The sequence below is a fragment of the Choloepus didactylus genome, chromosome 25, assembly GCF_015220235.1.
Source record: "Choloepus didactylus isolate mChoDid1 chromosome 25, mChoDid1.pri, whole genome shotgun sequence".
In the NCBI taxonomy this organism is placed as follows: Eukaryota; Metazoa; Chordata; class Mammalia; order Pilosa; family Megalonychidae; genus Choloepus; species Choloepus didactylus.
In genome coordinates this window covers 961,174-983,255 of record NC_051331.1, presented here as the reverse complement: position 1 = coordinate 983,255, position 22,082 = coordinate 961,174, and the positions used below count along the sequence as shown (strand labels likewise).

The 22,082-nt window shown below is 35.1% G+C and overlaps 2 pseudogenes; both read left to right on the top strand.

The window, feature by feature from the left end:
* Positions 1-631: 631 nt before the first annotated feature.
* LOC119520190 lies at positions 632-1,578 on the top strand (annotated as a pseudogene).
* Positions 1,579-7,497: 5,919 nt separating this feature from the next.
* On the top strand, positions 7,498-8,425 carry LOC119520189 (annotated as a pseudogene).
* The last annotated feature ends 13,657 nt before the right edge of the window (positions 8,426-22,082 follow it).

Genomic DNA, 22,082 nt, shown 5'->3' with positions numbered 1-22,082 from the left:
CCTACCTATCATTATAGAAAAGCAATGCACATTGTTTAGAACTCATAAAGACAAAGGGATGATAATACAGTTTATAGTATCAAAGGCATAGGGGAATGAGAATGCTTTTCAAATGTGGAGTTAAGAATGAGAGGAAGTAAATCAAGCTCTGCTAAATGAGTTCATAATGGTTTTCTCTGGATATGCAGACTGAAGTGTGGGGAAAAGACCAAAGGACAATTTTTTTAATTAAAATTTCTTCTAAAAATGTGGTTAGTCTTAACAAACTATATGCATTTTTAAAATGAGAAGTATAAAAGACAATATCAGGATTTCCAGATTAGGCCAGACTTATCAAATGTGCTGTTGCCACAGAACCATGAAGGAATAGTATATATCCTAGGGTAGTGACCAGTGTTTGACAGGCAAATAAAATTTTGACTATATACCTTATGCTGTGATAGCTTCTAAATACGGTGCTATTTTCAATGGTAAAGGTAAGTCTTACTTTAAATTACATCATCAAAAATTTGCAATGGATTTATCAGACACAAAGTGTCTTTGTATACTAAAATTTTACCAGGAGACAACTCCTGATATCCAATGACTCTTCTGATGATTCTTCCCATAGTAAGTTTCCCTAATGACCTAGATGGATGTGCAAAATTGAGCATTGCTGAATGAATTCATTCTGACCAGGATCACAGAGTGCCCTGAGCTACAGTCTCCACTCTTTGGACTGTTCCTCATCATCTACATGATCTCAGTGGTGGGCAACTTGAGCACGATCATCCTCACCAAGATGGACTCCAGGCTACAAACTTACCCATGTATTTTTTCCTCAGACACTTGGCTTTTATTGATCTTGGTTACTCAACAGCTGTGGGACCCAAAACAGTAAATTTCATATTAAATCAAAATACAATCTCCTATATTTGTTGTGCTACACAGCTAGATTTCTTCATCACATTCATCATTAGTGAGCTTTTTGTTCTTTCAGCAATGGCCTATGACCACTATGTGGCCATCTGTAACCCTCTGCTCTACACAGTCATGATGTCCCAAAAAGTATGCTGGGTGCTGGTGACAATCCCCTATCTCTTCAGTGCTTTTGTGTCTCTGCTAACCACCATAAAGATTTTTATTTCACCCTTCTGTGGCTCTAATGTCATTAGTTATTTCTACTGTGACAGTCTTCCCTTGTTGTCTTTGCTGTGCTCAAGCACCCATGACATTGAGTTTATAAAACTGATCTTTTCAGCTTTTAATCTGGTGTCTTCTCTTCTTATCATCCTCTTGTCTTACATGCTGATCCTTAGGGCCATCCTCAGGATGAATTCTTCAGAGGGCAGGCAAAAGGCCTTCTCCATATGTGGATCTCACCTGACAGTGGTAGTTGTGTTATATGGAACTTTATTTTTTATGTATGTGCAGCCCAAGTCCAGTCACTCCTTTGATATTGATAAAATGGCCCCTGTGTTTTATACCATGGTAATACCTATGTTAAATCCCATGATCTAGAGCTTGAGAAACAAAGAGGTAAAACTCACCCTACACAGGATCTGGAAATATCTGTGAAAACTCCTTATTTCAGTTTAATGTAGAATATGAATACAATAAATTAGGCCATTAGGACAGTTTGCCATATGTTAATAAGTTTTTAGAAAACACTAATATGTAAGAAAACAGAAAAAGTCAGCAATAAACCTGTGTAAATTAGGAAAGATCTGTGAAGGATCCTCCTGTCCAATGGTTTAGACTCCTGTGGATTGCAGAAACCAAGAAGCTTCTTGAGAATGTTATATCAACAGAAAGACTGACAGCTTGGATGGAAAGGGATAGACAGGGGATGAAATAAAGGGAGATTTACCCCAAGGACAGAATCATGAACAAGGATGTCTGGGCCAGAGGGATCCCCTAGGTCCAAGAGACAGGCCTACCCTCATATACTGAGAGGGTAGGATATTCTTTCCAGCGACATGGACAGCACCCAGGTGTTTGGAGAGAATGGGATTGTCATACTGATAGTCAGAGATTGTTGAGGTGTCACTCCAGCAACCCAAGAGGACAAAGCATCAAGATCCAGATTGTACCAAATCCTTGAAATATAATAGTAGTTGCCTTGCTTGGTTGCAGACTTGGTTGAAACCTTGTGACCCATCATGACCCTTTTTTCATTCTGATTTCTCTTTCCTGGGATGGGAATGCCTATAAAATGCTCTGTCACAGCATTGTAGTTTGGAAGCAGACTTTTTTTTTTTATAGATTTCACAGGTCTGCAGATGGAGTTGAGTTTTAAATCAAGATAGACCATATCAAAGTGGATTTAGATACATTTTTGACATATGGCTGTTACCAAAATGGCTCAAGTCTTTTGGGATATTTAGATGGGGTAAACATACTTTGTTTGTGGGAAGGACATGAGTTGTGCCCTCCAAAAAGGTAAGTTCAATTCTTATCCCTGGTCCAGTGAATGTGAACTTATTTAGAAACAGTGTTTTTAAGATGTGATTAGTTTAAATGAGGCCAACTATGTTAGGTGGATCCTTATCAAATATGAATGGTATATGTGTAATCAGAGGAAATTTGGACACAATAAGAGAGGAACAGGACAGCTATATGATGTAGCCAGAGATAGAATTGTACCACAAGTCATGGAACCTCATGGAATGCCACCCACTGCCAGAAATTTGTACATGTCAGAGGAAGTGTGATCCTGTCAAAACCTTAATTCAGACTTCTAGCCTCTAAAATTGTTAAACAATAAATTTATTTTATTTAAGAAAACTAGTCTATTGTACTTTTTTTACTATAGCCATAGCAAACTAAGGTATTCATAAAATGGATTTTATACCACAATTGAAAAGAGAAGGAGAAAGAGAAAGAGAAGAAGGATGGATATCATAGGCATGAGAGTAAGTGCAAGAAACCTCATGCCCCCCAAAAACTTACACTGTTGTATACTATACTAAGACATATAGAGCTGGACTCACAAGATTTAGGCAATTTGTCAAAGTTATATATATATATTTTTAAAAAATATGTGATACAGCTAAATGAATACTGCATATATAAAAGAATTCAAGGCTGATTTCATGTATGAAAACCAAGCTATGTAACTAAAATCATTATAATTTAAAAGAAAAACTAAAAAGAGCATATGAAAAAATTCAACATCAATTTATAATAAACTTTCTAGCAGAAAAGATGGAAACATCAATCTAATAAATGATGTCTATAAAATTGTTACATTAAACTTCTAACGTAATAGTGAAACATTAGAATCTTCCTCACTGATATTGGCCCTAAAGGGAAGACTGAATAGGCTTGAAAGGGATGACTCAGTACAAAGCTAATCTGTTAAAACTGAAGGAGGTGTATTTTATTGTATTTTGTTGTTCATTCAGCTCTTGGAATTCAAGGGATTACTTACATAACATTAGCTGAATACAAGCTAAAGAACCAGAAACACAAATGATTACAAGCAGCAAGGAGGAGACTTTTTAAAAATAGGTTGGAAAAATAACTGAACAAATATACTACTACTCCCTTCAATAATTAAAAAATAAAGCAAACTTTTGGAAGGGGAGAAAATCCAAATTCCAGAGCTAAAACATTAAAATATTAAAATGTTCAAATTTCAAAAAAAAAAAAATCACAAAACATTCAAAGAAACAAGAAACAATTACCTATCTCAAAGGAAGAAATAAAGTGACAGAAAACATCCCTGATAAATCTTAGACATTTTACTTACAGAAAAAGACTTTAAAATAAGTGCCTTAAATTTGCTCAGAGCTAAAGAAAACATGCACAGAGAACAACAGGAATCAAGAAAATAATACATGATTAAAATTAGAATTTCAATAGAGATAGAGGTAGAAATTATAAGAAAGAACCAAACAGAACTTTTGCAGCTGAAAAGTACAGTAACAGTGAAGTGAAAATGGGGAGATTACTACTGACCTTACAGAAACAATTTTAAAAATGGTTATAGGATAATACTATTTAAGCTTGCTGTATACCAACTAATTAGACAATCTAGATGAAATGCTCAAATTTCTAGAAATGTACAACCTAACTACTCTGACTCAAAAAAAAAGAAGCTTTCAACTGATCAATATCAAGAGATAGAAGCAGTAATTTAAAAACCTCCCAGAAAAGGACTGACAATTTCTATGTACTTCACTAGTGAATCCTACTGAACATTCAAAGAACTGACACCAATCCTGTCAAACTCTTCAACAACAACAGCCACAAAATGAAATGTAGAACATTTATATCAAAGTTAGGTAAAGAAATCCCAATATACTATGTAAATACAATTATCTTCAACATATAATATATATAATGAAATGAGAATTATCATAGAAATGCAAGGGTGGTTCAATATAAGAAAATCTATCAGTGTAATGCATCACATTAAGAGAACAAAAGGAAACACACACAGACACACAGACACACACACAGACACACAGACACACACACACACACACACACACTTGGTTATCTCATTTGACAAACCCGAACACTCATTAATGAAAACAATTCACTCAAAACTAGGAATAGGAGGGAAATTCCTAAACATGATAAACAGCATGTATGAAAATTCAAAACTAATCACATTCAATTGTGAAAGAGTGAAATCATTCCTCTCAAGTCCAGAACAAGATAAGGATGACTACTTTCAGCACTGCTATATGGCATTATACTGGAAGTTCTAGACAGAGCAATTAGACAAGAAAGAGAGCTAAAATACATTCAGACTAGAAAGAAAGAAGTAAAACTATTTCTAATTGTATGTGACATGTTACTCTATATAGAGAATCCCCCCAAAATCCACAACACAACTTCCAGAGCTATTGAATGAATACAGTGAATATGTGGGGTACAAGATCAAAAATAAAAAATCAGCAGTGTTCCTAAATATAAGCAATTAACAATATGAAAAAAGAACAAAATTCCATTTACAATAGTATCTAAAAGAACAAACTATATAGGAGTAAACATACCAAGAATGTGAATGAATTGCCTACTGAGAACTACAAAATATAGCTGAAAAACATAAAGGTCTAAATAAATGGAAAAACACCCCATGTTCATGGATTGAAAGACTTAGTATTGTTAAGAAGCTGTGATGGGTCGAATTATGCACCCCAATATAGATTTATATATGTTCTTAAGCTTAACCCATATCCCTGTGTTTGTGAAACCATTGTAAAGAGGACCTCTTGAAGATTTCACTTCTGGTTAAGCTGTGGCCTAATTGAGAGAGGATGGGTTTTAATCTGGATTACAGTAGGCTTTATAAAGATAAAACTACAATGAAGAGCCACAAGCAGGAAGTCAGTTGGAACTCAGAAGAAAAAGGGAAGGGCAATGCCCTGTAGTGGGAAAGCCAAGGAACCCCAAGGATTGCCAGTGGACTAGCACCAATATGCTACTGACCCTGAGAAGAAGTAAAACTTCTAACTGCTGAAAATGTGGGACCCTAAATTTTTAAGCCTACCCATTATGTGACATTTGTCACAGCAACCTGGCAGACTAAAATGGATGGCAATACCATTCACAGTGACTGCATTACTTAGTGCAGTCCCTCTCAAAATTACAGCATCCTTTTGGGATAAATGGAAAAGCCAATCCTCTAATATATATGGAAATGCCAATTGCCGTAAATACCCAAGGCAATATGGAAACAAGAACAAAATTGGAGGACTCATACTTCCTGATTTCAAAACTCACTGCAAAGCTACAGTAACCAGTGTATTACATATAGACATACAGTTCAATGGAATAGATCTGAGAGCCCAAAAATAAACCCACACTTCTTTTTCTGAGTATTTTTCAACAATGATGCCAAGTCCATTCAATGGGGAAAGAATCTCTTTAGCAAATGATCCTGTGAAAACTGGATATCCATTTGGGAAAAAAAAAAAAAAGAAATTGGATCACTACCTCATGCCAGAAAGAAAAAATAGATATCAAAGTTGTGGGAGCCACAGTATCAGATAGCATTTATAAAGCTATAGTAATTAATATATCCGTGGTATTTTTCAAAGGATACACTGACTGACCTATAAAACAGAACAGTGAGTTCAAAAGGCAGATCCACATTTACACAGTCACCTGTTTTATAAAAGAGGCATTGCTGTTTCCCAAACAATAAAGGATTATCGTTACAATAAATAGTGCTAGGCAATTTTTGTATTTATTTTGAAAAAAAGAAGAAATGGGACACATCTTCATATCCTATACAGATTTAATTCCAGATGGATTAAATATCTAAATATGACATTCAAACAATAAACATTTTAGAGAAAAATATAGGTAAATATAATTGTGTTATTAGAACATTTATACTTTTCAGAACAGAACACACAAAATACTATTCATTTAACAATATAAAAGATTAATTGGACTGTTTTAGGAAATTCTAGTCATCAAAATAAATAGTATTTATATCAGACATACATAACCAGAAGTTTGTGATGAAAGACTCCTATGTGAATATAAAACAGAACTCTTACAAATCAATAAAAAGTTGAAGTGAAACACAATGAAAAGATGGAAAAAAGACTTGAATGAGCACTTTTCAAAAGAAAATATCTCAATGGCTGTTAAATATATGAAAAAGCTCTCAATTTCATTTAGCATCAGTGTAAGACAAATGAAAACCACAATGCTACCCATACACATCATTGAGAAAGGCTAAGAAATTATAGAAAATATTAAATGATGACAAGGATACTGAGCACACATTGCTACCATGCACTGTTCATGTGAGTGTACATTGGAATAATCACTTTGGAAAAGCGTTTGGCAGTGTTTACTAATGCAGAATATGTATGACTTGGGGTATATGTATATGTATATGTATATGTACATGTATGTGTATGTGTATAGGTGTATATATATGTATATATGTATATACCCTATGACTCAGGATATATGTATTGTATACCCTATAACTCTTTCTTCTTTCTTTCTTCCTTTCTTTTTCTTTCTTTCCTTTCCTTTCCTTTCTTTTCTTCCTTCCTGACTTCCTTCTATTTTTCTTTCTCTTTCTATCCAATCAATAAATCAATTTAGGCTTTCTTTAGAAGATTTCCAAATAATGATCATATTAATGATAAACTTCAAGAATATCAACTTTGGGAAGTTTTAATGCCAAGAGCTCTTCAAACATGTAGTGATCATTTTGTGATTAACATTATGTTGGATAAATCATTAGCACAGTAAGAATATCATCTTATAAACAGTTTTCCTCAAGTAACAATAAAATGATTGAATGAAGTGAACAATATCTTTATCCTACTGATGATGCACAACACTTCAATTTTTTTTGGAATAATTGCTCTGGGTACTGATGTCAATTTATAAAATAATAGTGAACACTCTGAAATTGTTGCTATGGATTTATCTTATTCAAATTATATAAATATGTTTTTCAATCACATTTCCTCAAAGTTATTGATTCTTCTTATAATTATTTCCAATATAGTTTCCTGTTGTGTGGTCTGGATGTACAAAAATAATCCAAAAATTCTGAATGAATTCATCATAATGGGAATCACAGATTGCCCTGAGCTGCAGACCCCATTATTTGGGATCTTCCTCATTGTTTACATGGCCTCAGTGGTGGGTGACCTGGGCTTGATCATCCTCACCATGGTAGACACTAAGCTACAAACACCCATGTAGTTTTTCCTCATATACCTGACCTCCACTGATCTTGGTTATTCAACAGTTGTGGGACCAAAGTGCTATTTAATTTTCTTGCAGATCAACATATAATCCTATGTAATTGGTGTGCTATACAATTCATTTTCTTCAGTGTGTTTATAGCTAGTGAAATTTTGATTTTATCAGCAATGGCCTATGACCACTATGTGATCATCTGCAATCCACTACTCTACACAGTCATCATGTCACAAAGAGCATGTCACCTGCTGCTGGTGATAATTTATCTCTCTAGTGTTTTGTGTCTTTGCTGATCATCATAAAATTTTTCTTATACTCATTTTGTGGCTATAATGTCATCATACATTTCTGCTGTGATACTCTGTCCTTGATATATTTGCTCTACTCAAACACACATGAAATTAAATTGATAGTACTGATCTTTTCACCTTTTAATTTGGTGTCATCTCTTCTGATAGTCCTCGTGTCCTACATGTTGATCCTCATGGCCATCCTGAGGATGAACTCTGCAGAGGGCAGGCACAGGGCCTTCTCCACATGTGGATCTCACTGACAGTGGTGGCTGTCTTCTACAGAACTTTACTCTTTATGTATGTGCAGCCCAAATCCAGTCATACTGATAAAATGACCTCTGCATTTTATACCTTGGTGATATCCATGCTGAATCCCATGATCTAAAGTTTGAGGAAACATAGAAGTGAAAAAGACCATAAAGAAAACCTGGAAAATATATGAAAATTTTCTATTTAAAATTCACTGTTGGATATGGTAACAATAAATTATGTTATTGGCCATGAATACTATGTCTGACATTTCTTTAGCCTTGTAATCTTTGCCCTCATATGAGCAAGAATCCATCATAAGAGGTATAGAAATATAGAAATTCCTTTTCAAGCCAAACTTCACTACTCAGAGGAGACTAACTTCTGCTCATACTTCAGATGTGAGTTTGTATTTAGATTTAAGTCCAGGTTAGGTTCCATTCTTACATTTCCCACATAGGGTCTATTTTCATGTCTTTCCCACTAAACAATGGACTTAATGGAATTAGGGACTCTGTATAGTCCATTCACTATTTAATCTGAAGTTCCTACCACAGTTAAAAGTTACAAAATAATTCCTGGAATGTTTATGAAAATTGATCCATCTTAGACAATAAATATATGTCATTAAAATGAAACAATCATAATTCCTACCTTTTTAAGTCTTACATTTTCTTAGAAAGATGTAGAATACAGGCAAAATGAGAAATGGATTATACAGTTGATTGAACATAATGAGTTATATGAAAAGGAAATAGAAAAATAGTCATAATGGGAGATACATTTTTAATTAAGGTAGCCAGGAGAGCTCTCTGAGAAAATAACATTTCACCAAACATTTGAGGAATTGAACAAGTGAGCCATGTGAATATTCATTGAGAGAATTATGATAGTTCAGGAGATCTTAAGTGATAGTACCACTGTAATGTTGAAGGTGCTTCGAGCTGAGGACATGAAGGATAAACTTGGCGATAATGATAGATTTTAATGCATGACCCACCCTGTAGGGCTATACAGGCTGTTGTATAATTTTCTATTTATTTGATTGGAAAATGCAAACATGGCAGGAATTTTAGTTGAGGAGAGATATGTATCATCAGTTACAGGACTGCTATGGCTGTTGTGTATGTTATAGGTTGCAGGTGACTAAGATTGGAAAACGGAAAATTCTGAAGGGTTGTTATACTTCTATGAAAATATGGATACTTTGGCAATAATGGAAGCAGTCAGGTTATAATACATGATTTTCTTTAAAGATAATATCAATAGTATATATTTGCATTACAATGGAATGTAAGCATTTATTAAAATTAGCTTAATAGAAAATAATGGAAATACTAAATTCAGAACTCATCTTGAGATGTGAATTCTCATTCCCACTTCCAATTAATATGAAATATTAGGAACCCTATTTAACCTCCCACTTGAAACAATAAAAAGAAAACTAACACTAAATATTTGAAAAATTGATATTCATGCCATGTCACTGACATCAGGAATTGAAGAAAAGTTTCCGTGGTTTATGGAAAATAAATGAGTTGAGCTGTATGACAGAACAAATTTAGTACCTTAAGATATTTTCCAGACAACACTGCAAAAGGGAGAACACAATTGAAGCCAAACAGATCCCTGAGTTTGACTAGTCACTCCAGAAGTTTATTGAATTTGTAGATTTAAAAAAAAAGAAACAATTCAAAAAGAAACACAGTCAGGAAGAAGAATCAAAATAATGAAAATAGCAATAATGGGCTTTTGGGCAATTTTCAAGCAGCCACATGTATTTGTAAATGAAGTTCCTAAATGAAGAGGCTTTAAACTATTCAAAGAAACGATAGCTGGAAGTTTTCCAAATGTGATATAAAATATAAGATTAACAAACTTCAGAAACATGAATCATATATAAAACCTACCAAAAAGTATATATTTTTTTTCATTTTTATTGAGATTGTTCAGGTACCATACAATTATCCAAAGATCCAAAGTGTACAATCACTTGCCCCTGGGTACCCTCATACAGCTGTGCATCCATCACACTTAATTTTTGTTCAATTTTTAGAAAATTTTCATTACTCCAGACAAGAAATAAAGTGAAAGATGAAAAAAGAAAAAAAGAAAAGGAAACTAATCCTCCCCTATCCCTAACCAACCCCCCTCAATTGTTGACTCCTAGTATTGCTACAGTACATTTGTTACTGTCTATGAAAAAATGTTGAAATACTACTAACTGTAGTGTATAGTTTGTAATAGGTATGTAGTTCTTCCCTATATGCCCCTCTATTATTAACTTCTAATTGTATTGTCATACATTTGTTCTGGTTCATGGAAGTGATTTCTAGTATTTGTACAGTTGATCATGGACATTGCCCACCATAGGATTCAGTTTTATACATTCCCATCTTTTGACATCCAACTTTCCTTCTGGTGACATATATGACTCTGAGCTTCCCCTTTCCACCTCATTCACACACCATTTGGTGCTGTTAGTTATTCTCACACCCCTGTTCATTTCCAAACATTTAAGTTCATCCTAGTTGAATATTCTGCTCATACTAAGCAACCACTCCCCATTCTTAAACCTCATCCTATATCTTGGCACCTTATATTTCATGTCTATGAGTTTACATATTATAATTAATTCCTATCAGTGAGACCCTGCCATAATTGTCCTTATGTGTCTGGCTTATTTCACTCAGTATATTGCCCTCAAGGTTTTGTCATCAACCCATTTTTTTTTTTAATATGGTTTTGTTTACTCACCATACATTCCATCCCAAGTAAATAATTGATGGTTCTCTGCATGGTCATACATTTATGTGTTCACCACCTTCACCACTATCTATATAAGGGCATCTACATTTTTTCCACAAGGCAGGAGGGAGAGTCAAAGAAGGTAGAGAGGCAAAAGAAAGAGAAAAAAAAATGACAGCTAGGAAGCAGCAAAAGGAAAAATAACCTTAAATCAAAGTAGAATAAAGAATCAGACAATACCACCAATGTCAAGTGTCTAACATGCCTCCCCTATCCCCCCCTCTTATCTGCATTCACCTTGGTATATCACCTTTGTTACATTAAAGGAAGCATAATACAATGATTCTATTAGTTACAGTCTCTAGTTTATGCTGATTGCATCCCTCCCCCAATGCCTCCCCATTTTTAACACCTTGCAAGGTTGACATTTGCTTGTTCTCCCTCATAGAACAACATATTTGTACATTTTATCACAATTGTTGAATACTCTAGATTTCACCAAGTTACACAGTCCCAGTCTTTATCTTTCCTCCTTTCTTGTGGTGTCTCACATGCTCCCCACCTTCCTCTCTCATCCATGTTCATAGTTATCTTTGTTCAGTGTACTTACATTGTTGTGCTACCATCTCCCAAAATTGTGTTCCAAATCATGCACTCCTGTCTTCTATCACCTGTAGTGCTCCCTTTAGTATTTCCTGTAGGGCAGGTGTCTTGTTCACAAAGTCTCTCATTGCCTGTTTGTCAGAAAATATTTTGAGCTCTCCCTCATATTTGAAGGACAGCTTTGCTGGATATAGGATTCTTGGTTGGCGGTTTTTCTCTTTCAGTGTCTTAAATATATCACACCACTTCCTTCTTGCCTCCATGGTTTCTGCTGAGAGATCCACACATAGTCTTATTAAGCTTCCTTTGTATGTAACAGATTGCTTTTCTCTTGCTGCTTTCAGGATTCTCTCTTTGTCTTTGACATTTGATAATCTGATAATTAAGTGTCTTGGCATAGGCCTATTCATATCTCTTCTGTTTGGAGTACGCTGCGCTTCTTGGATCTGTAATTTTATGTCTTTCATAAGAGATGGGAAATTTTCATTGATTATTTCCTCTATTATTGCTTCTGCCCCCTTTCCCTTCTCTTCTCCTTCTGGGACACCAATGATACATACATTATTGTACTTTGTTTCATCCTTGAGTTCCCAGAGACGTTGCTCATACTTTTTCATTATTTTCTCCATCTGCTCCTTTGCGGGTAGGCTTTCAAGTGTTTTGTTCTCCAGTTCTTGAGTGTTTTCTTCTGCCTCTTCAGATCTGCTGTTGTATGTTTCCATTGTGTCTTTCATCTCTTGTGTTGTGCCTTCCATTTCCGTAGATTCTACTAGTTGTTTTTTTGAACTTTTGATTTCTGCCATATATATGCCCAGTGTTTCCTTTGCAGACTCTATCTCTTTTGCAATATCTTCTCTAAACTTTTTTATTTGATTTAGCATTGGTTTAAATTCCTGTATCTCAATTGAAGTGTATGTTTATTCCTTTGACTGGGCCATAACTTTGTTTTTCTTAGTGTAGGTTGTAATTTTCTGTTGTCTAGGCATGGTTTCCTTGGTTATCCAAATCAGGTTTTCCCAGACCAGAACAGGCTCAGGTCCCAGAGGGAAGAAATATTCAGTATCTGGTTTCCCTGTGGGTGTGTCTTAGAAAATTGCTCAGGTCACTGTGCTTTTCTGCCCAGCAGGTGATGCCTGTTAGCCTATAATTCTTGACTGGTGTGAGGAGGTATGGCCATGTTCCCCCAGGCTCTGGGGTCTGGTTCTGAATGGAAAGGGCCCCACCCCTTTCCTCCTAGAGAAGACAGACCCCCCAGGTGGAGGTCATTAGCATTTCAATGGTCTCACTCTCTCCTTGTGCTGTCTCCACCCTTCCCCAAGTCACAGCCCTGGAAACTGAAAATGACTGGGGCTTTCTCCACTGAGCTGAAAAAGAAACAGATAGTCCCCTTCAGACCCAGTCCAAGGCGATGCTCCAGCTCTCCAAGGTCAGTCGTCACCCAAAGCCTCTGTTTTTTGGGGCTGCGTACCTGTAGTGAGCAGTTCACACTTGCTACTTAAAACCCCAGTTGGAGCTCAGCTGAGCTATATTTGCTTGCTGGGAGAGAGCTTCTCTCTGACACCACCAGGCTTTGCAGCTCGGGCTATGGGGGAGGGGGCCTCACAACTTGGATCCGCAGGTTTTACTTACAGATTTTATGCTGTGTTCTCGGGCATTCCTCCCAATTCAGGTTGGTGTATGATGAGTGGATGGTCTCGTTTGTCCCCCCACAGTTATTCTGGATTATTTACTAGTTGTTTCTGGTTTTTTGTAGTTGTTCCAGGGGGACTACTTAGCTTCCACTCCTCTCTATGCTGCCATCTTGCCCCCCTCCAAAAAGTATATCTTAATCAAATTGTCCAAAGTCATTGGGAAAAAAATTAACAAAAGCTTAGATAGCAAAAGAGTAAAAGACACTCTGTATGCCTAGGAACAAAGATAAGGATGACATAAGATTTCTTGTCAGAGGCAAAGCACTTGTGAAGAATGTGGAGCAACAGTATTAAAGTACTGAGAAAACAATCAAACTGTGAATCTAGAATTCTGTACCCAGAGAAGATACATCTCACAAAGGAATGCAAAATAATTACATTTTAGACAAACAAACAATAAAAGAATCCATCACTTGCAGACCTGCAATATAAGATACATTGAAGCAATTGTCCTTCAGGTATAAGTAATTTATACCAGATAAAAATATTGATTGAGACAAAAGACTGAAGAAAACCAGAAATGATAGCTAAACTATAGATCTTTTAATTCACTATAACTTTTTGGAAGATAATTAACTGCTTCAATAATAAAAAAAATATAACAAAATTGCATGTGAATTGGAATAATTACAATTGAATATGGACTGTGACAAAGTAAAAGATCTATAGAACTTATACCATGAATCCTAAGGCAAACACTAAAATAACAATACAAAAATATGATTTTTAAAGAAATAATAAAAAGAAATCATGCAGTCATAAAACAAATAATCAGTTAACCAAAAGGAAAATAGAAAATGAGAAAAAGGATTAAAAAAATCCATGTGGCATATGGAAAGTAAACAGAAGATGATAATTGCAGACTTAAACTTAATTCTATCAACAACCATATTAAATACAAATGGTCCACATAGCCAGAAAAAGAGGAAAGACTGTCAAATCAGATATAAAAAAAACTTAAGACCCAACTATATGCTGCCAACAATACACAATTTAAGTACATGGACACAAATAGGTTTTTAAGAGTAGAGACTATATACCATGCTAATGCTAGTCAACAGAAAGCTGGAATAGTTATATTAATGTCAGACTATTTGATTTCAGGGAAAGAATATTATAGGTGATAAAAAAGGAAACTTTATAATAATGAAGTGTTATATTGATGAAGCACACATAATAATACTGAGTGTCTATGCTTCTAACAACAGAGCTTCCAAAAACATGAATTAAAAAACTGACTGACATGTAAGGATAAATAGGCATCCAAAATTACAAATAAGAATTCCACTATCCATCTCTTGATAATAGAGAGAAAACAATTTTTTTTGTAGAATTACTCAGTATTATTAACCATCTTGACCTAATTGATATTTATAGAACTCTACTCAACAAGAGCAGAATGCATACTCGATTTGTAAGTGCACATGAAAAATATATTGAAGTATCCCAAATTCTAGTACATAAAACAAGCCTCATTAAATATAATAGGTTTTATGTTTTAGAAATATTATTTTTTTCTACAGTGGAATTAGATTAGAAATCATTTCCAAAGATTTCTGGAAAATATCCAAACATTTATGAACCAAATAACACACTTAAAATAACCAATGTGTCAAAAAAAGAAAAAAAATCAATAGGGAAATTAGAACTTTTATTTATCTGTATGAAGATTAAACAGTGTATAAAAGTTGTGGTATGTCACTAATGCAGTAAAGAAAAAAGATGGGAGCATAAATATATATATTACAATCAGAAGGGTCTGAAATCAATCTCTGAGCTTACACCCCAAAATTAAAGATCAAATGATACTCAAATTAAACAGGAGAAAGGAAGCAATAATGATGAGACATGATTAAAAAATGAACATAAAACCCAAAAAAGGCAATCAATGCAAACAAATGAAGATCTTTGAGATCAATAAAATTGATAATCTCTAGCCAAACAGATCAGAAAAAAAAATTGCTAATATCAAGAAAGACAAGAGTAGCTTCACTACAGATTTTATAAATATGAAAATAATATCAATAATATAAACAACTTTATGCCAGTAAATATAGCACCTTAGATGAAATGTGTATATCCTTGAAAGAAACTTACCATCAAAGCTTGCAAAAGAAAACATATAAATGTATGTTGTTAAAATGAAACAATCACAATTCCTGTCATTATGGGTCTTACATATATAGAGATACAATAGCTCTGTATCTAACGAAAGAAACAGAAATTGCATTTAAAACACATTCTCAAGGCACAGCTTATTACAATACAAAATTACTTGAGATTTATAAGGAAAATAATTTCAATTTTACAGAACTCTTCCACAGAACTGAGTAGGAGAGAATATTTCCCAATATAGTTTATTGTAATATCTTTACTCTGGTAGCTAAAGTATTTGAAGACATTGTACAAGAAAGCAAAACAACAAATAACCTCATGAAAATAGATACAAAAAATTGAAAAATATTTTGCCAAATTCAATCTAATATGTGAAACTGATAATACTTCATGAACAAGATGGGTTTGCTTCTGGAATACAAATTTAGTTTACCATTCAAACATCAATTAGCGACATTCTTGTTATTAACAAGCTTAAAAAAGATAACACAAGACCATTTCAAGTCATACAGAAAAATCATTTAACAATATCCAATATTCATTAAAGATAAAAAGTTTCAGCAAACTAATATTTTAATGGTATTTCCTCAAGTTGAAATGGGCATTATTAGAAAACCTACAGCTGACATCCCACATGATGAGAGATTAAACATTTTCCCAAATAAAACACATGCAAAGACACAAGCATGTGCACTCACAAATGAAATTGTACATACATATTTCTAGAATTATACACATTCACATATACATAAAACATGATAGATGTATAGATATATAGATAAATGCAGAAATGGATGATATATGGTGATAGATAGATAGATGATAGATAGAAGATGGAGGAAGAAAAGATGAAAAATATCTTTAAAACCCTCACTGTTAGGTATCTAGATGGTAATTGTACTATTCATAAAACATTTTGTTATATACATATTAATGCAAAATATACTGAAACATTTGGAACCCCATTTCAAACATAGTTTCACAAAAGTCAATAGTCAATAGGCCTGCAGGTGGTTCAGGCTTAAACAGTTAACACTCTTGACAGGTATAGGATGATAGAGAGAGGTGGGTGGAGGGAGAGGAAGAAGAAGGAGAAGGAGGAGGAGGAGGAGGAGGAAGAGGAAAAAAGAGAGGATAGAGAATTATTTATTAAGTTGGGAACTCTGATGATGGTTCTGATATATTTGTGAGGGGAAATTTCCTGGCAGAAGTAAAGATAAAATTTCTATTGTAAGGGTATGTAGACTGATAAATGGAATGGTGAACTGCTCTGTATGCCTACAATGGAATATTGAGTGGTGGTGAGAAGAAATGAAGTTGGGAGGTATGCAACTAGGTGAATGGACCTTGAGGACAGTATGTTGAGTGAAATAAGCCACAATCAAAAGACAATCATTGTAACACCTCACCCATATGGACTCTTTGTAATGTGCAAACTCTGAGAATTGAATCTGAGATCATAGGTTATCAGGGGAAGGCTTATGGTAAAGTTTCCTAGATTGTAAGCTCTTACAGCAGTCAAAACTATTCATGAATTGTAAAGATTATTTCTGAATTCTGAGATGATGAGCTGTTTGTGTATAATCTGGTCAGTCCCTGGAAATTTGGATGTTTGTACAACTCCTGAGACTCAGAGGCAGAGTTTGGCAGCTATGAATGTCAGCATTATCCATACAGCAAATGTTTAAGAAGCTGAAAAAGAGATCAGGCTTTAATTAGAGATATGAACAAAATGGACTTGATTAGGACTAAGACAAACCAGAAAAAAGGGAAAAAGATGTTATTAACTGTGTTTTAAAACTTTGACTTCTGTGTGAGACCAAAGGAAGAGATGTTTATTTGCTGGGAAATCTATGTTTTCTGTAGCACGCTATATAATTTAACTTGTCTGGTAACTTTATTCAAACACCATAATTACGTGAAACCTTGAACAGGAGGTGAGATTGAACAGATTATCATGAAACTCTGATACATCCAAGAGTAGTTTGGGCAGAGAATAAAAAGTATTTTCAAAACCTCCTTGAGGGACTGGGGAAAAATTTGGAAATATTAAACTTCCCCACCTGGGGAATTCCTGATATTCTTGCAAGCATTGGGGATTACCATTGTAGGAGGCCAAGCCCTGGATCTTGGGGCTTGCACTTGTAAAGCTTATTACTGCAAAAGAGAGGCTAAGCCTTCTTAAAATTGTGCCTATGAGTCATCCCCAGAGAACCTCTTTCATTGCTTATATATGGCCTCTTTCACATATATAAGCCAACATAGCAGGTAAACTCACTGCTCAGCTTCCTATGAGGGACATGACTCTCAGGGGTGTAAATCTCCCTGACAACATGGGACATGCCTCCCAGGGATGAACCTGGATCTGGCATCATTCAATTGGGAATGCCTTCTTGACTAAAAAGGGGAAGAGAAATTAAACAAAATAAAGCTTCAGTGGCTGAGAGATTTCAAATGGAGTGGAGAGTCATTCATAAGGTTATTCTTATGTGTTATTGGATACCCCTTTTTAGTTTTTAATGTATTAGAATAGCTAGAATGAAATACCTGAAATTGTTGACCTGAAATCCAGTATACTTGATTCTTGAAATTGCTTGGATAAAATTATATAGCTTCTGTGATGTGACTGTGTGATTGTGAAAACTTTGTGGCTCACACTCCCTTTATCCAGTGTATGGATGGATGAGTAGAAAAAAAGGGGACAAATATCAAAGAATAATGGAGAGGGAGAAGAGTATGAGAAATTTTGGTTGTTCTTTTTTACTTTTATTTTTATTCTTACTTTTTATTTCTTTGAGTAATGAGAATATTCAAAAAATTGAGTATGGTGATGAAAGCACAGCAATATGATGAAAAATTGTACAATTTAGATGAAATTATGGTATGTGTATATACTCAATAAAATTCCATTTAAAAACAAAAAACAAAAGTCTATTTTTTGTCTGTCTGTCTATCTACCTACCTGTTCTGGTTTGCTAATGCTGCCAGAATGCAAAACACCAGAAATGGATTGGCTTTTATAAAAGGGGGGTTATTTGGTTACACAGTTACAGTCTTAGGGCCATAAAGTGTCTAAGGTGAGGCATCAACAATCAGGTACCTTCACTAGAAGATAGCCAATGGTGTCTGCAAAACTCTGTTAGCTGGAAAGGCACGTGGCTGGCATCTGCTCTCTAGTTCTGGTTTCAAAAGGGCTTTCTCCCAGGACATTCCTCTCCAGGCTGCAGCAGCAGTTGGGCCTGTGGGGCTCTTTTTAAAGTACTCCAGTGATCCAATAAAGACCCACCCTGAATGGATGGGCAACATCTCCATGGAAATAATCCAATGAAAGTTCTCACCCACAGTTGATTGAGTCACATCTCCATGGAAACACTGAACTAATAGGTTACAACCTAATCAACAATAATACATCTGTCCCCACAAGATTGCATTAAAGAGTATGGCTTTTTCTGGGGAATGCAATGCATGCAAATTGGCACACTACCCATCTATCAATCTGTCAATTATTTACATATTTATGTACATGCATGCATATCAGTGAATACTTATGAATGTGTATATATGTTTGTGAGTGTATATGCTTGTGTATTTGTGTGTGTGATATTTGTAGGATGTGTGTTTGTTTCCAAAATCCTAAATTAGAAAATTTGTAGTCATATTATTCATATTGATTTTCTTTCTTCAAAATCTATCAGGTGAAACTACATGAAAGCTATTGGTTATGCTCGTCTCTGTCAGAATAGTTCCTGATAGACCTGGGTGGAAAAGTATAATTTAACAGTGCTGAATGAAACTATACTAACAGGTATCACAGACTGCCCTGACCTACAGGCTCCATTATTTGTGTTATTCCTCATCATCTATGTGATCTAGGTGGTGGGCAACTTAGGCATGACCATGCCCATCAAGATGGACTCCAGGCTACAAAAAAACATGCACATTTTCCTCAAAAACCTGGCTTTTACTGACCTTGGTATATAACTCTGGGACCCAAAATAATAGTAAATTTTGTTGTAGATAAAAATATCTCCTAACATTTTGTTGCACTGAACAGCTAGCTTTTTTTGAAGCATTCATCAGCAGTGAATTTCCATTCTCTTGGGAATTTCCTGTGTCCACCATGCCTAAGGATACCAGCTAAATTTTCTCAAACATAGAGGTACTGTCCAACTAACAGAAAAAAGAAAAAAAGAATCTGTAAAGGAAAGAACAACTTATCAGTGGTGTGATTGTGCTGCAAGAGAACCTATATTAGATGGAGTACAAAAGGAATTCAGAAACAGGGTAGCTTAACAAAGGGACAAGTTTCATCCTTTGATGTAACCATGCAGAATTTAGCTGACCAGAATTTCTTGATGGGTCTTTTCCACAAGGTTATCTTAGGGCCCAGGTTTATTCTACGGTGTTGATCTGTTGTCTCCTAATATGTTCTCCTCTACTGCAGGAGTGAAGGAATATGGAGAGTGCTTGCTCATGTGGAAAGTTTTTAAGGATTAATTCAATTTTTACATAGATATAGAGCTATTCAGGTTACCTATTTCTTCTGGTGTGACCAATTTTAAGAAATTATAAATTTCTTAATGTTGACACCCCTTTTCAATACGAACAAGTCAGGTTGGTCACTGCCTAGACACCCCTAAAGATCAAGAAAGTGATTGAATGAGAGGAAGGGGTAGTGATAGACAAGATGGGATTTGACAAAGATTATGAATATTGGGCCTTCATATTTTTATTTTTTTAGATGTTAGGGCATTAGAATAGCTAGAAGGAAACAAAGGGTGGAACTGTAACCCATAATATTCTTTGAAATTTGCTCTATAGGCACTCATTAAATTGTACTTTGAAAGTTAACAACTTTCTGTATATATCTTATATTCACAATAAGGAAAAAACTGAAAGTGTGGAACTATAACCCATAACATTCTTTGAAATGCCTATATAACTACTTGTTAAATTGCACTTTGAAACTTATCAACTTTCTGTATATATGTTTTATTTCATAATAAGGAAATAGCTAAAATTCTGAAAGTTTAACTCATAACATTCTTTGAAATTTGCTTTCTAATTACTTGTTATATTTTACCTTGAAATTATCATTGTTATGCATACATGCTAAATTTTCCAATAAAAATGTATTAAAAATTGCAACTGAATATTACTCAGCCATTAACTGGAGTGATGTTCTGATACATGCCACTACATGAGTGAATCTTGAAGACATCATGTTTAGTGAAATAAAACAGACACAAAGAGACAGTTATTGCATGATTTCACTTATATGAAATAGCCGGAATTTGCAAACCCATAGAGAAAGAAATTAGAGTACAGGTCACAAGAATTGGGGAGGGGAATAGGAAATTTTTGAATAATGGATGCAGGGCTTTTGTTTAGGGTGATGGAAGAGTTCTGGTAACACATGATGATGAGGGGAGCATGACATTGTGAATGTGATTAATCCCACTGAATGGTATGCTTTGGAGTGTTTGAAAAGGGAAAATTTGTAATGTACCCATTTTTTAAAAAGAAGAACTAAAGTGACAATGACAATCAAATGCAACCTATGATCCAGGATTGGATCTAATAATGGCAGAGCAAAGGCCCAACTGTATATTATTGGGATATAAGAAAGAATCAGAATATACCATTATGTCAATGTCAAATTAAATGAAAATAGGTAGATAGACAGATGATGGATGGAAATAGGTAGATGTAAACATATGTAGATAGAGGATAATTAGGTAAGGAGGAGGATAAAGAGCAGAGACAGAGGGGGGGAGAGAGAGAGAGAGAAAGAGACACAGAGAGAGAGAAAGGCAGAGAGAGGCAGAGAAAGGCAGAGAGAGAAATGGCAAATGGGGGCAAATATTAAAATTGGTGCATCTGGGTATCTGCGGATGAGTATATTGGAGATATCTGTAAGGGTTTGTATTATTTTTGCAGCTATTCTGTAAGTTTGAAATTATTTCAAAGGTAAAAGTTAAAGAAAAACAGAGCATAGGAGAAGATGGTGGAAGGTGACGTGTGGATTTTAGTTACCTTTCTGGGGTACCTGATAGATAGCCAGGAACTGTGTGGAACAGACACCTGCGGAGGAATCTGAATTTGGACATGCATCATACAACAGTCACAAGCATGTGGAGTAGCTAACATCAGCAAAATCTGCAAGTTCTTATGGTCAGGGGGTCCACAACCCTCCCTGCCAGGCACAATAGACTGTTTTGTGGCTGGTTTCCTGAGGGAGAATGGGCCTTCAGTGCTGGGAACCAGGAGGGAGAACTGCAGTTGAAGGACTGATTAACAAACTCAGACTGCTGAATGAAAACTCCAACCAGAGATAAACTGAGATCAGACACTGGAGAATCTGGGAGCAGTCAGCCAGGCAGAGAAGAGATAGGGCTAGCAAAAACAGCAAAAAACAAAAACAAAAACAGAGACTATTGGAGTGGGGGGTGAATATAATATGGATAAGGGCTAGTGTAAAACAGAATCAGGCACATATGCAAAGCCAGGGGCCCTTCTCTGAAAAGTTTTTTTCTGGTTTCTTGTTTGCTCCTCAATTGCTCTCCAACTTCTTGTCTTTTTGTAGTTCAGTAGGCCATCAGAACTGCAAGGACAGAATTAAAATGCTTTTCATTAAATAGTCTACACTGGGCCCTTCTTTTCCTTTTTTTTTTTTTTTTTCTTTTTTTAATGCTTTTCTCTTTAA